The following is a 15756-nucleotide window of genomic DNA, read 5'->3' on the forward strand; positions in this document are numbered from 1 at the left end:
ATGACAACTGGGAGGGACGGCTGTACCCTCTTATACTACATGATCGTGCCTTCACTAACTTCACGGTTGTGCCTCTCTCACTGCACAAAGTCAGCTAAGTTAATTAAAGTACAGAGGCATGACCATGAGTCTTCTAAACACAGGACTGAACCTGCACTAGGTTCAAGTGCCTCTCTGAGCAAACATGTTGAACCAAGAGACACACCCACAACAACAACAACCAGAACAACAACAACAGTGACAACAACCACGTTTAGGATCGCATCTCCTTTCAGTACCATAGTCTGAATAAGAATTTCAACTGATAAGTTCTATTAGGTTTGTACCACGAGGATTTCAACTGCACTCATAGTTTGAAATAACACACGTACGATACTTAACTTAATACCATAGTAGTTCAAATTTATGTGGTCTAAAGACCGGTGGTCACAAGTGAGAGCGAGTCCTCCCCGCGCACAGTGTGCCACTCGATACTGATGAGTACAATGCAATCAACTGTTAGCCTGGCTGCATTTGCAAAAGGAGAAATCCCGGTGATCGCCATCCTTCCATCTTTGTGTATACAGTAGGTGCCAAGCAAATCAATGCTGCTGAAAGTTTGAACAAGCCTGATGCTGCCCTTGACAGGCAAATATCCAAGCTTCATCCTAAGATCATTTGTAACAATAGCTGGGATTTTCTGTACAATAACAAATTATTCTGGCATTAGATTATGAAGACACGCATGTTGACTGTGGTTTAGAGAAAGAAACAACGACGTACCAAACGGTCTGTGTGAACGTTGGTGAAACATAGACGATGCACAAAGGTAATGGCAGGGATGTGTTTAGCATTTAGGACTAGTTTAATCATGTAGGCCATGTCGATATAGGAAAGTTTTATGCCCCGGGTGTAGAGTGTCTCGTCTATGTGTCTCGTCTATGTAGCTCCTTTCCGATAAACCATGTATTAGCCACCATGTGTGAAGCAGTGAATAAAGCAGTTAAAACTAAAATAAACGAGTATTGGCTTTTAAAAGGGAAATCACAGTTATAAACTACATTGTGAGTACAAAGAAAGTTTTAATACATTATATCACAGAGATTAAGCACATAGATATCAATGGCACGCCACAGTAAAATTATAATAGATAAATGTTAAACCAGAACAAATATTGATAAGCGAACAGAACATACCAACGGAAGTTTTGGGAAACGCTTTGTGACCTCCTCGAGATTCACTCAACATCAAGTCAATCGGAAAGAAGAAATCTTCTGCTTGCAAATCCAATTTTATAATATCACCATAAAACAGATCAGAGTCACGTATCAACTTTTCCCATCCAGGTCCATGAAACTTAGACCTGTGGTCGCAATCTGTAAACTTAATCTTGTAAGACAATTCCTCAGTAGTGCCGAACACAAGGTCAAAATCTCCGTCTTCAAAACCATCCTCGAAAGCTTCATCTTTCCATAAAGAGATCAAAGAAAGGACCTAGTTCCGGTAGTAGCATGGGACATACTTCATAAAAGTAAAATTAAGACAAAGGTAAATAAATGTTTTACTGATTTTCAGAATAAAATGCATGAAAGTGTTTTTTTTCCTTAAACTTTCCTGGCTTTCAGGCACGGGCACAGCCACCATCTATGACATTTAATTAAACCTATACAAAACAATTGAACTTCTAATTACATTACATCAAGGCCTATAAAATAAAAACAAGCATGCGCATTATAGTTCGCTCCGAACGAATATGTGTAGTTGCTGACTGCGGAATAAAGATAACTTACCAGGCATGACTCATAAGAACGAGGCAAAGACACAATCAAGAAAGATTGGCCAACATCAGATTTAACACCGGGATAGTTGAGGTTCCTACAAACATCACACTTCATCTTTGTCTGCGAGATGTAACAATATGTAAGACTCAGGTTCATTAATTATTAAAAAAATGTTTCAACACTCCACTAATGGCACAAAGAATTAAAGGACTGTATATCACTGATACACGCTTGTTTCAACGAGTAAGATAGAGCAGAATGAATGCTACTACTGTGATATCCCTCGATCTTAGTGTCTCTGTAAAAAAATGAAAAAACACGCACAGAGCTCCTCAAATCTACAAGCTTGCAGCGAACTAACTGGAAAAAAAAATCAACTGTTGCCCTCCAAGATTATTCCCCTATATAGAACCTCTTAAAAGAGGTAAGATATTAACACAAAAACTAATATTAAAAGGGTAACATAAAACAAGAATCCATCTAAAAAACACAGCGCGGAAGGCGTAAGTATTAAGCAGAAGGGAGAAAACTTACTGTATTTCAGAGCAAGTGGGCGAATCGTAGATTCATCTATGTGGACAATAGAGTGAGTAAGACGAAGCAAGAAAGACGGAAGGAACCCGAGAAGAAGGGGAGCGGAAGAGCAAGTGACTCGGGACAGAAGACGAACAAAACGATCTATTTATGGAGTAATTATGGAGAGGGAAGTAATTTTTTGTACTCGCTCGCCAAAGCTGAAACTAGTACTGACAATAGTAAATGGCTCCTTGCCATCCCAGCGCAAAAAAAGGGACGGGGGAGATGGGTGGTGGTTGGTGGGTCTGGCGAGTAGGTGGAGTATTTGGTCGAGCCAGACCATGTTGAAGTCCTCTCGCTCTATCACTGTATCTCTTCCCCCTCTCTATCTCTCTATCTCCCTCTCTCTACCTCTCTCTCTCTCTTTCTCCTCTCAAATTCGACACCGCCTACGGCATCGCATCTACTTAGATCCTCCTGGCCATGTCGACACAAAAGTTCGGACAAGAGGGGAGGAAGGAAGGCTTGAACTTCCTTGAGCTGGATTATGATTTCTATGTAGGTGATTTTCTGCTACAGGCGGAGCGTTAAACTGGGGTTTGTTTTCCAAACAAAAGATCTGAGCTATAAACATTCATGTGTCCTTGTAGGAGAACCCTGATACCATCTAGGACCATGATTTCTGTGGCAAAGAGCTCAACCGTCCTCTCTACTGTGTTCTCCACGATACCAAGCCTCTCAGGTGTGTGGCTTTTGAAGGAAGTGACACGGGGAGGAGGTTCTACGGCTGTGCTGTGAAAGTTAGTCACTTTCGAAAATCCGAGCTACTTTCTTATTGAATCAAACGGTTTGGATATAGGACTTATAGTCTTCCAAAGAAGACTTATTTCTTCTTGTGTTTTCCGGTTGATTGTAGAAAACATTGTGTAGTCCTTTTACTTTACATAAAAGGCTAAAGGTCACTGCTTATTTTACATCACTGAAAACAAAACAAGTGATCTAGACACTCTCATGTTTGTTTACAAATGGGACTTCTGTTTAATGGTCAGTATATTCTTAAAAAAAATCTCTAAATAACTTGACTGTAGAGGTAGCTCCAGATTAATTCAAGCTAGCTTAAAAGAAACTATGTACAATTATGAAATAACTCCGTGGACAGGGTGGGCGAAGTACCATAATTAGTGTTGTGGGTACCTAACCATTGACGAGCCACGTTGCACAAACACGGTTCATAGTTAGTTGAATGAGGTTATGAAGCAAGTATATGTGAACTTTGTTATATTCCAGAGCTCGTGCAGCACTGTATTAATAGTCTCTATTTATTTTGTTCGCAGAGAGGTGTGAACTGTGGAGTCGTCGAATGGGTTGACCGCCCATGGCATGTCATTATGCAGAGGTGCCTACTCAAGCTCTGGGGCATGTTGCAAGAAAAGGATGAAGAGATAAGCAGGCTTAAAATGGATATTGAACAAGTGAACCTTAAGCTCGAGAACCTTGTTGCAGCTGTGGAAAGAAGTAATGTAACTACCATGAAGATTGACAGGCAAAAGAAGCAGATGGGTATCGTTGATAAAGACGTCAAGCGCATTCAGAGGTCTCTCACAAGTGCCATTCATAATATTAAGGACGACAAGGGTGATATTAAGCTGGACAGGGATTTTCTGAAGGAGGAGGTGCATAAGCTGAAGGAGAATAGAAGCAAGATGCAAAGCGCCATCTGTGATCTTTTGGGGCAAGGGTTTGCGAACACTGATGATCTCCTGATGATCAAGGCAATCCTTGAAGAATGATCATTAACAGTTGCCTTCTTTCGAAACGTTGCAAGGGATAGTCGTCTAGTATAAGTTTATGCTTGGACATGGTTACTTGACTAAAGGCATGTATCTCATTTTTTGCAATCTCTCAGAGGATGTGTGATGGTCTACGCACATCAAATATTTATCTCCTGAATATTTTTATATTTTGAAGAAACGTGCTCCTAGCGAGGCGCATCCAGCAATATTTCATCTTGCATCGTTCAATGAGGCATGGGTTACTGTAATTTAGCAACGCACATGTGTCGCTTTGGCAGGCATGCGGAACCATGGCTCTAATAACCTGGCACTGACTTGTCAAAGGCACAGTCCTATGTGAGACAAAAGCACCGCACTAGCGCTGACACACATAAAATCTACAATCTACAGAGTCGTGCTTACTCCTGATGTAGACGCACATATGTGCCTCCGTGACTAGATAGTTTGTACTCAGACATAAACTCGATCACGGACATGCATTTACACGAAAGGCACGTACAGCCTGAGGTCGCTGGGAGCATGGTTTGAGATTAAGCAGAGCCATGCCCATGTGCACGTACGGAAACCTAATAGAATCGGGCGACTGTCCTTGCTACAATTGTTTTCGTTGTAAGATTTTACCTCAAATGCACGAAGACGACTTTATATGTTTAGTAGCGTCACGGTCCTATAAGCATGAAGAGGACTTCCTGTGTGTCAGTGTTCCAGGTCACAGGCACGGTTTTCAAGCCCACAAATGCACGAAGGCGACTTTATATGTTTAGCAGCGTCACTGCCCTTTACGCATGAAGATGACTTTCTGTGTGTCAGTGTTTCAGGTCACACGCACGGTTGTCAAGCCCACAAACACATGACCTGTAATTATCCAGAGTCACCTTCGTGTCTCTTTGTGTTCCAAATGCATCCGTTGACTATATTACCAGGACAGGCATGGTCGGGACGCCGAGGGAGGCATGCTTGTGTTTAATGTGGATCCACGTTCGTGCGTTGATTGCGGAAACCCAACGTTTCGACGGGCGTTTCCATAGACTCGGGTGTGAACGCCACGTGGCGCCGCCACGGAAACCCAAGGGTCCGACGGACGTCTCCTCCGGTGACGCCGGTCTGGCTCGTCGCTCGAGGCTAGGCTCTGGCTATTTAAGGCGGACGAACGGAGTCTCAAAACCCTAGCCACATACTCTTCCCCCCTCTGCCCGCCGCCAGGCCATCCATTCCTCTTTTGCTGATCTCTATCCTGACCCTCTCCGCCATGGCTGGTTAGGAGGAGACTACTGCGGAACCCAATGGACACTACAGGAGATCCAGGCTGGCGAGGGCTCCTCACCTATGAGTTCACTCTGCTTCCGCTTCATTCGTTTTTCCTTTCCTTCGGCTACTTGATTTAGTAGTGAAAACGTGAATAAGCCAGACAGAGTCTAGAAACCCTAGCCACATTCCCTTCGTCCTTTTGTCCGCCTCCAGGCCATCCAGTCATCTTGCTGTTCTCTATCCTGAGACTCTCAGCCACTGCTGTGCAGAAGGAGACTACTCCAGAGCGCCGTGTCCAGTCGCAGCAGGAGATCTCGGCTGGCGAGGGTTCCTCATCTGTAAGTTCGCCCTGCTTCGGCTTCATTCATTTTTTCGTTCTGTCGGCTACTTGATTTAGTTGTGAAACATGGATAATTGTGGTGAGCTTCATCCTAATGTTGATGAGGGTGCATCAACCTGACACCTTCTCCTTTGACCAGCTGAATAACCTTTTCAATATTGTGGATGACTTCATCAAGACATCCGCGAAGTTGGACGACGAGAACAGAGCCATGGTTGCATGTCTTATCAATGAGAATGCACGGCTCAAACTTGAGCGCGATAAGCTGAAGCTGGAATCATACGTTATGAAGAAACAGATCGAGGAACTTCGTGCAGAGCAACCAAACAAGAAGTCTCGTCGCACTAAGTAGACAACAGCAACCCTGATCCTCGTATCTGAAGCTATTAAGCAGTGCCCTAAATGTTTCTTATTTTGTCTTGCTTACCTCGTGTCGTCAGTAACTTTGATAACAAATGTGTTTTGCTTTCCTGGGTCACGTTCATTCCAAGAAGCGACCCTGATCCTCGTATCTGAAGCTATTAAGCAGTGCCCTAAATGTTTCTTATTTTGTCTTGCGTTACCTCGTTTCGTCAGTAACTTTGATAACAAATGTGTTTTGCTTTCCTGGGTCATGTTCATTCCAAGTTTATGGGTACAGATGAACATTAACGTAATGGCCAGTTCTAGAGATGTTGTTTTTAAAAGCACGAACTAGAGTCATGTCTTTTGCACACATGAAGGCGTGGACATTCCTGCCTTTCGTTGTTTCAATGTTTTGGGTCACAGGCATGGGCATAAAGAGCTCAAAGGCATGGTCCGTGGTATTACATAGAGTCATGCTCGCCTGTGACTCTATCAGACGGAGACCCACGGGCGTTTAGCCCACGGAGATGAACCTTTGTCTTACGCACAGCCACGGGCGTTTACTTTGTGAGACACGGAATGGCCTATGTGAGGGACGCTGTTCTTAAAATCTTCTTTCTTGATGTTACATATATTGTTCGATAAAGGCGTGGACATCGTGGCTCTCTGTGTTTCACTATTAAGAGTCACAGGCACGGGCATAAAATGCTCAAAGGCGTGGTCGGTGGTACTACATGGAGTCATGCTCACGGATCGAGAGGGAGCACGGTCGCCTCTTCCTTCTGCTCCGACAACAAGCACACAACGAGAAGGCGGCGTTGCCGGCGGAGCCACTCTGGACCTCTTGGTACTACGAGCAGCGCTTTCCATGTCCACCTCCATTGCTACCGTTGCACCGCCTACGACCATTGTTCGGTGAGGTGGATCTGGAAGAGGCACGACAAGAAGCCGATGGAGCCATACTTTAATATTAGGCAGAATCACGTTCATGCGTTTATTGCGCAAACCGTACATTTCATTAGCTGCACGGGCTTGAAGTCTCTGCAGTCACGGTTATGTGCGTTTGTGACTTTCTGTATTTCAATGATCAGGGTCGTAGACACCTGCATAAAATCCACAAAGGCATCGTGTGGTATTATATAGAGTCATGTTCGCCTGTGCCTGTTCTCCGGATGATTCTGTCGACTCGTTTAGACGGAGAGGCACGGACGAGATGCCCATGGAGGCATACTTCAGTATTAGGCACAGTCACGTTCGAGCATTTATTGCACAAACCGGACACGAGATAGACACTTAGGTTAGGTCTTCACCACGCACATACAAAAAACACAAGAGCTTAACAGAGGAGGAGGAGAAGATCTCAGGAAAAAAATGAGGATGAGGCACAGTGCAAGGAAATAATTCCACATGTCACCACCACTGGCGCGCATTTTTTAAAAGCACGGGCTAGCACTCTCTACAGCCATGGCTATGTACGTTTGTGACTCTCTGTGTTTCAGTCATTAGGTTCACAGGCACAGGCGTCAAATCCACAAAGGCATCGTTTGGTATTATATAGAGTCATGTTCGGTTGTGTTTGTGTTCCGACTGATTCAGTCGACTCATTTAGTATTAAGCAGGGTCAAAATCATGCGTTTATTATGCATGGTCGATTGTATTACGTAGAGTCATGCTGGCCTGTGAGACTCGACCAGGCGAAGATGCACGGACGTTTACTCTGTGAGGCACAGAATTGCCTATACAAGAGACACTGTTTTTTAAAGCGTGTTTCCTTGTATTTAAAAGCACGAACATGAAGACCATACAGACATGGTTCGGTACCGAGTTGCATCATGCTTATTTCTTGATAAAGGCGTCGACGTTTGAGGCTATCTCTGTTTCATTGTCAAGGGTCACAAGCAAGCACGGGCATACAGCCCTCAAAGGCATGGCGTGCTATTATATAGAGTCACACTCAAAGGTTTTCTGATTGTATTCTGAATAAGTCAGTGGACTCGGTCACAAGCAGAGGCACGGGCGTCCAGTCCACGGAGGCATGGTTTTTTCTTACCCAGAGTCATGTTAGTGCCGCCGCTATTCAGGTGTGAATGCCACGTGCCGCCGCTACAGAGACCCAAGGGTCCGACGGACATCTCCTCCGCTGACGCCGGTCTGGCTCGTCGCCCGAGGCCAGGCTCCGGCTATTAAAGCGGACCGAGGGGGTCTTGAAACCCTAGACACACCCTCTTTCTTGGACTATCCAGATCCATGCCACATAAAGCGGTGCTCGCAGGCTGCGCGATCCCAGTAATGGAGACGGAGATGGAGGTTCACTCCAGTGGCTCGAGCACCAAGAGGGCGAGGCTCGCGCCACCGATGACGCCTTCTTTTGATGGTTTGGCGGTAGCGGCTGGAAGCGGCGAGGGTCCGCCTACTGGATCCGACAATCAAGAAGAGATGTCTTGTCCGGACCGCATCAGCGACCTCCCGGACGGTGTCCTCGGTGAGATCATCTCCCGTATGTCCACTAAGGAAGGCGTTCGTACTCAAATCATCGCACGTCATTGGCACCCTCTGTGGCGTGCCGCTCCTCTGAATCTGGACTGCCGTGAGATCCCTGTCCCACGTCTTTTTAACCCTCTAGATCAAGTACATTTCGAGTTGGTCACCGCGTTCTCCGCCACACCGGAGGAACTCGTCCGCGTAACATACACTGGAACGTTTTTTAGAGGAGAACATGTCGGTGAAGATAATTCTTATGATGATTCGTACCTTCCAAAGACCATCCTCTCCAGCCGTCAGAGCGCAGTTCACCGCCTCTACATTCCGGCGTCCTACCTCCACTGCAGGCACTCCACAGTCGACACCTGGCTTCGATCCCCAAGACTGGACAATCTCTAGGTGCTCGAGTTTTACAACCTGTTCCCACCATGCTTGAGAGAATAGCACATAGGGCCATTCTCATGCCCTTCCCTCATGCCATCACCACCAGCATTTAACCCTAAGATTTCCTCCTCTCTCCAAACCATCGCCTTTGCTCTTTGCAAGTTACCAGACAATTATGTACGGGCGCTTAAACAACCACTGCTCAGGAGACTCTCACTAGTAGATGTTGATGTATCAGAATTCTCATTACAAAGCATCATCAGCTCTACTTCTCCTACACTTGAGTCTCTGCTGCTTGTTTGGCATGTCAGGCACCATTGCATCAGAATAAACTCACCTACCCTTATGAGCATCGGCATTTCTGGTATCTTTGGGAAAACTGTTATACAAGATGCCTCGTCACTTCAACGGTTGCTTTGTGATGGTGATTGCAAGAAGTTGCAGATAGTTATCACCTCTGCACCTAAACTGCAGGTCATGGGCAAATTATCTAGTATTTTCTCTAAGTCCGGCATCACAAATGACCGTATAATTATTCAGGTAATGACTTTCAACAATACTTTCACCTCCATTCATTGGTACAAACAAGTTCCATGCAATTCAACCTTTACTCTACTAATATTATATTTTATTCCACTTGAAGTGTTTGCCGACAGTCAGCACATCCAAGAGCGGTTCATTCTGTCAAGACGTTGTCTATCAGCATGGATTATGACCTGCACACAGTCTTTTCCTTGGTGCAACACTTCGGAAGCTTGGAGAACTTGTATATCGAGGTGATGCTTCTCACACAAATTGTAAACGCATACCATGCATGGTGTAGAACTCTAATCAACAAGAAGAACACCAAAAAATATCAGTTTATTCAGGAAAGCTCTATATAGTAATGGACAAATATCAGGACAAAACTAAATAAAAGCTTTTATCACAACAAAGGTTATAGAATTATTCCTTCACTTGCTCTCCCAACAGAACCACTCTTTATGGTGCTTAACCATTTCAAATCTTCATGTTTATTCAGGAAATATCCTCTAATGAAGAAAGTCTTGCGAACGACTGTTCTTGCAAGCACCATCATGCCGTTCGTTTGAAGTCACTAACGCTGGAGAGCTATGTTCAATGCGAGAAAAGCATTCGATTTGCGACATTCTTTATTCTCAATGCAGCACAGCTGTAGACTATGAGAATAAAGTTTCTTCGTCAGGAAGACTTCATGAAAGAATTCTACAAACAGCAACAAGACGTGCTTCAGTGGGACAAAAAGGCTTCTAAACATGCTTGCCTTACATTGTCGCCAAGTTGCAAACATGGGAACTTGGATCTAAGGCAGGCATGCATTGAGCACCTGGATTTAAAGGATCCATTCACTTGTAAGTGCTGAAAACAGTCTTGGAGTGACATGTTGCCGCCACTTTCCGGTTTGGAATTTACGTAGGTGTGGTGAAACAATGCCCGTACCTTTTAGCTCAATATGTAACCTTGCCAACAGTGAACACGGCATTTTGGTCTATGGCTAAATGTTCTTTTGCTCATGCCGTACATTTCATTAGCTGAACGGGCTCCAAGTCTCTTGCAGCCACGGCTATGTATGTTTGTGTCTGTTTGTGTTTCAGTGATAAGCGTCACAGGCATGGGCGTCAAATCAGCAAAGGCGTCATGTGGTAGTATATAGAGTCATGTTCGCTTGTTTCTGTTTCCCGAATGATTCCGTTGACTCGTTTAGACGGAGAGGCACGGACGAGAAACCCATAGAGGCAAACTTTGGTATTAGGCAGAGTCACGTTCATGCGTTTATTGCGCAAGCCGCACATTTCCTTAGCTAAACGGACTTCAACTCTCTGCAGACACGGCTATGTATGTTTGTGACTTTCTGTGTTTCAGTGATAAGGGTCACAGGCACGGGCGTCAAGTCCACAGAGGCATCATGTGGTATTATATAGAGTCATGTTCGCTTGTGCTTGTGTTTGTGTTCGGAATGATTCAGTGAACCACGGTCTATTAGCAAACACACAGATGATCATGCCTGTCACACGGGCACGACCGTGGCAAGCGCACGGTTTGCCACGTACCACACAACGGCCGTGAAGTGATACGACGCGCACTGTTCTACATGCCGCACATGATTCTTACATAGCAAACGCTGTGAACCTACTGCCAGGCACTATATCCATTTGTGAAACAGAAACGCAAACATGGTCGCCTGAGTTTCAGTGTTTCAGTCATTAGGATCACAACCATGGGCGTCAAATCCACAAAGGCATCGTGTGGTATTATATGGAGTCATGTTCGCCTGTGTCTGTTTCCCGCATGATTCCGTCGACTCCTTTAGACGTAGAGGCACGGACGAGAAGCCCATGGGGGCATACTTCAGTATTAGGCAGAGTCATGTTCAAGGGTTTACTGCAGAAACATAACAAAATTGGATTCAGATGTGAACCCTCACTGTTTACTTTGTGAGGCAATGAATGACCGATCCGAGAGACACTGTCCTTAAAAGCAAAACACTGTTCTGTACCAAAGATCCACTGTCAAACAAATGGAAGTCAAGCAACGAGGGCCACACTTTTAGTAGTAGAAAAAGCACTTTATCAGCTGGCGTTGCTTCTTTGCTACGCACACAGTAGGGTGGGTGTAGAAGGCACGTTATTCAAGAACACAACGGACATCACGATGTCACGACAAGGTCAAAAGCATGGTTTGTTCGAGTCTGTTAAGTAGAAACTCGAGACACATTTGGGTGTGGCCTGTTAAGTAGAAACTCGGTTGTACGGTCACCAGAGGCACTACGTAACGCCCCGCGAAACAGGTTTGGTTGACCGCTGGAGAGGCTATCTATGCTTTGAGCTCTTTTCATCTCTCCTGTGTCGCAGCAGAGACGCATGGTCGTATTCTTACACCATCCAGCTTCATAACGAAACGGCTGCAAAAATTTACCCGCAAAGCTATCGCCCTTATAATATTTTCTCAGCTAAGTAATAAACAAGCAAAATCTCTTCTGCTTAAATTTGCTTTCTTTCTACAACTTCACCAAATAAACTTACAAGTTGTTTTTTATAACCACAGAACAAGGAGCAGAAACAGTGCAGCGGCTCAAATGCAGCTCCATCAGTGCAAGGCTCAACTGTAGCTCCTCAGTGTGTATGGCAATTACATAGGAGAAGCACTTCTCTACATGCAACACAGGCACAGATGTGCATCCATTCTGTGCATGACAGGTACATACGAGAGGCACTTTCGTACATACAACACAGGTACGATTACACAAACAACGAGCATTTCTCCACTGAAAAATTAAAACTACTTTATATATTTTAACCTTCGTGCCACAGAATTCCATAGTCCTTCGGCCCGTACAAAGCCGCAAAACCACAAACTTCCTTCATGGCTGCACGCAACACAAAAACAGACAAGCCTACAAACGGTGCAAAGACTACAACGGTTCTCTGATAAAGTTTACATAGAACCCAAGATCCTCTTTCAGACAAGCCTACACAGGATGCAAAGAGAACGCAACAACAAATAACTCCATACACCTGAACAAGTAACACAAGGCCTGATTTCAGCATCCACACCTGAACGGAACCGTCAAATCCAGGTATTCAATACTCCTCGTTCTTAAATGCGGACGCGCATGGCTGCAACTCCATGATAATCTAAGACGTGCACGTTTAGAAGCCCTTCTATGCCACTCCAGAACCTTTTGTTGCTTTTCGTAAAATACTCCCGTGAACTCTGCGGGAGGGGAGGAAAACTTAATGGTCATGGTCTCCAGATCCTTTGCACTAAGAACAAAGAACATCGCGAAATCAGCGTAACTCCCGGAGCGAACATAATCTTCCAGTGATACTGTCTTCAGACAAATGTCGTGATGTTTGAGAAACTGCCGTACTTACGACGCCATTTGTTTTTCTCACCATGAGAAATCGAAAATCCCTAAAATATAAATGATAGGTTGAAAATACTTAGCGTCTATAAAAAGAGTTACAGACCATGAAAAAACCAAGTGAAACAATTAGTTCTACCACCTTCGTAACAAGAAGTTAGACATAGACTTGTCTATGTATGGATGTATCCAACAATAAATCATGTGTAGATACGGGTGCATCAATTTCAGTCAAAATTAAGAAAAGCATTTTGAAAAAGAACCAGTACTACAGTATGCACATTTGTGAAGATCATCACCTCGACAAACAAGTTCTCCAGTTTTGGAAAGCACTGCAGCAATTCAACGACAATGTCCACCTTATAATCCATGTAGATAAGCAAGGTCTTGACAGACTGACGCATTCTTGTTAGACTTACTGCCCTCAAACCCTTGATGAAAAGTAACAGAAGGTGGATCAAAAAACAAAGTAGAATAAAGGTTGGATGAAATAAAACTTGTTTCCTCACAAACAAAGTGAAGCTGGAAGTATCGTGAAAACTCAATACCTCAATACACGTGGGATGACATGGATACGGTTCAGACGTAGAGACACCGGTTAACTCCAAGTCTTGACTCTGCATGAAGAATAGAACATAGACCATCAAATTAATAGAACAAACATCGGAACAAGTGCAACTATGTTCCAGTATGAAGGAAAGGCAGTACCTCAAGACGCGTCGAGGGGGGCACGAACACGAATTCACCCAACGCCTTCAGTTTAGGTGCAGAGACAACAGTTATCGAACAGGCTTCGGCCAGACAATCAACAATCAACCGTCGAACCGAAGGGGCATCCTCAATAATGAGTTTTCCGAATGGATAACGAATGCCAATGCTTACAAGGTTAGACGAGTTTATTGTGACGCGACGACCTCCTCTATTGCAAACAAACAGGAGAGACTCAAGTCCAGGGCAACTAGAGTGGATTATACTTTGCAGCGAGGTGTCTGATATATCAACTTCCACAAGCGAGAGTCTTTTCACAAGTGCTAGCTTAAGCGTCCCAACGTAATTGTCCGGTATTTGGCAAAGAGCAAAGACAAGAGTGTGGAGAGAGGAAGAAAACCGAAACACGGACTCTAGTGCCAAGGGCGTACATGAAGTGCATAGATCCAGTAATGTTACCTCTTGCGTCAGAAACCTTGGGCAGAGGTAGTAGAACTCAAGAACCTGGATATTGTTCAGCTCCGAGGATCGCAGCCAGGCATCAACAGTGGAAGGTCTGCACTGCAGGTAGCACGCAGGGATACAGAGGCGGCTAACAGAGCCAGCATGGCCGGACAGAATGGATTCCGGAAGACTGACAGCATCAGACACAATATTTCGACCGGAATGGCATTTGTGAACGCACTCCTTGGTCAAGGCGGACACATGAGATATGGTCTCGGTTTGAACTTTTTCTCCATCATTAAAAAGACGAGAGATAGAGATCTCATGGCAGTCGAGATTCAGAGGAGCGATGTCCACAAAGGACGCCAACGACGTGCGAGGATTTGAGTACGGATGCCATCCTTGATGGGAAGACGAGATATGATCTCACCTAGGACGCCGTCGGCGAGATCGCTGATGCGGTCCGCATGACATCCCTCTTCTTCTTCCTCAGATCAAGAGGGAGCACGGTCGCCGCTTCCATCCCCTCCGACGACCAGAACACCACCAGAAGGCGGCGTCGCCGGAGGCACCACTCTCGACCTCTTGATCCTACGAGCAGCGCTTTCCATCTCCACCTCCGTTCCACGGGTGGCACCGCCCACGACCAGTGCTCACTGAGGTGGATCTGGAGAAATGGATTACATCCTGTCAATCCATGAAATGACTTAAATACCCGCGACGGGGAGCGGAGGGGTCCAGATTAATTACCTCTTTTTTTCTTTTAAGGGAGGGTCGGGGTTAATTACTACTCGTAACGAGTAAAAGGTAGGTGGCTGCTTGAAACATTAAATAGAGCCACGGCGTACAAGGTACGAGATGCGGGGTTGAAGACGCAGACCAGCCACGGGCGTGCCCGTCCGTGTTTTAATAATTTACGGCACACATTCAATAGAAGAATTTCTTTGACACCGCAAGCACGGTCCTACAGTCATCTTCCCTCTGTGAGCAGCAAAATTTTCCACGGGCACGTTGACAAATCAAGACACTACAAGATTCAAGGCCATGCCTCTGCTTTGCAGATGATTCTGCTGAAACGCTCACGGACAAAACCAATGAAGCGTGGCAGAGGCACGGCTTGTCACGTACCAGACACACGGTCCTCCCTTTGGCATTGTAACACACTGTCCTACATGCCACACAGGCATGTAGACATTCACCACACGGTCACGAACATACACAGAGGAAGTGTCGTGCAGTGGTAACAGACGCACCCTTTCAGGTACAAGAGGCACGAGGAAGCATATTGATTAAGATCATTAGAAATGAATCACATTATACATGTGCACGCATACAGAGAGATGCACAAAAAGTGGACTACAAGAGGCACGAGGAGGCATATTGATTAACATCATCAGAAATGAATCACATTATACAAGCCTGTCTTTGTGGATCTGTTCGACGCCGGAAGCACGGTTCTATGATCATCTTGCCTCTGCAAGCAGCAAAATTTTCCAGGGGCACGTTGACAATTAAGTCACTAGAAGATTCAAGGCCGTGCCTCTGCTTTGCAGATGATTCTGCTTAAACGCGGACAAAACCAAGTGAAGTCATGGCAGAAGCACTGTTCTACATGCCACACAAGCACGGCCGTGATTCCACAGTCATACATGTTTGGTCCATCACAAAGTAAGTGTCGTGCAGTGATAACAGACGCATAGTCTTACAGGCACAAGAGGCACGAACGCCTCTGTATTGTAAAATATTTCAGCTAACAAGTTATTTGGATAGGCACGGCCATCACATCACACGTAACTGCATGTTCCAGGTGATTTTATTCGCTCGCTCTATTCACAAAAGGAAATCCAAACTTAC

This window comes from Triticum aestivum, chromosome 1B (genome assembly GCF_018294505.1).
Source record: "Triticum aestivum cultivar Chinese Spring chromosome 1B, IWGSC CS RefSeq v2.1, whole genome shotgun sequence".
NCBI lineage: Eukaryota > Viridiplantae > Streptophyta > Magnoliopsida > Poales > Poaceae > Triticum > Triticum aestivum.